An 847-nucleotide genomic window follows, 5' to 3' on the forward strand; every position below is an offset into this window, starting at 1 on the left:
ATAAAGCCCCCGGATGGAAGGCGAGTCCCTGTGGACAACTGCTCCACGCTGCCTCCTCCTGCAGCCCCAGGTGCCACTTCCCAGGGAGCAGGAGCTCAGAGGGTCAGGTGTTTGCCCAGGAGGGCCAGAGCAGGTGGGGATCAGGTCCACTAGGGGGAGAAGCAGGTGAGCAGATCATATCACCTGCAGCAGGTGATACCCCTCAGGCTGCTCAGAAACCATTCCTGGGCCACCTCCCTCCTCTTTATCTATTTTTCTCACTCAGACAGCATCTCCCTCTTCCCGCTTTCTCTCCCCAAAGGAGAAAAGAGGCATCATTGGTGTCAAAGGGAAGTTGCAGTGAGAAGCACCAAGTGCCGGGCCAGGCCCAGAAGAGACGCTCTGCCCCCTCTAGTGCTCCAGAAGATTCGCTAGTAACAAACTACAGAATTGATCCCTGAAGGTGTAGGCTCCCCTTCCTCTTTAGTTGTCTTGATTCAGAGCCAATCCTTGCTTGCCACTGGCTAAGCCCAGACTCCATCTGCAGAGGTCCCTGGGGGAGCAAAGGACACTCAGGCGCACAGCTCTCCCCGGGGGCCTGTTTAAACAGAAATAACCCCTTACCACATTATCAGGTACTGCGGGGGTTGGGGGGCTTTACACAGATTATCTGATCTTTCTCTCACAGCTGCTCCTTAGGGAGAAGCCCTCGTTAGGCCCATTTCCAGGATGAGGAAGCTGAGGCACATGCTACCTTGGGGTTACACCCCTAGAAGAGAAAGAGCTGGAATTTGACAGGAGGCAACTTGGTTCAGAATGGAGGCAAAGAGGTGAAGTGCCCAAGGAAAGCCCTAGGAGTGAGCAGCTG

The 847-nt window shown here is 55.0% G+C and overlaps 1 pseudogene; it reads right to left on the reverse strand.

Annotated features, from left to right (window-relative positions):
* Window positions 1-261: 261 nt before the first annotated feature.
* LOC113182096 (small nucleolar RNA U3) lies at window positions 262-452 on the reverse strand (annotated as a pseudogene).
* Between the last annotated feature and the right edge of the window lie 395 nt (window positions 453-847).

The sequence above is a fragment of the Urocitellus parryii genome, chromosome 6 (genome assembly GCF_045843805.1).
Source record: "Urocitellus parryii isolate mUroPar1 chromosome 6, mUroPar1.hap1, whole genome shotgun sequence".
Taxonomy (NCBI): Eukaryota; Metazoa; Chordata; class Mammalia; order Rodentia; family Sciuridae; genus Urocitellus; species Urocitellus parryii.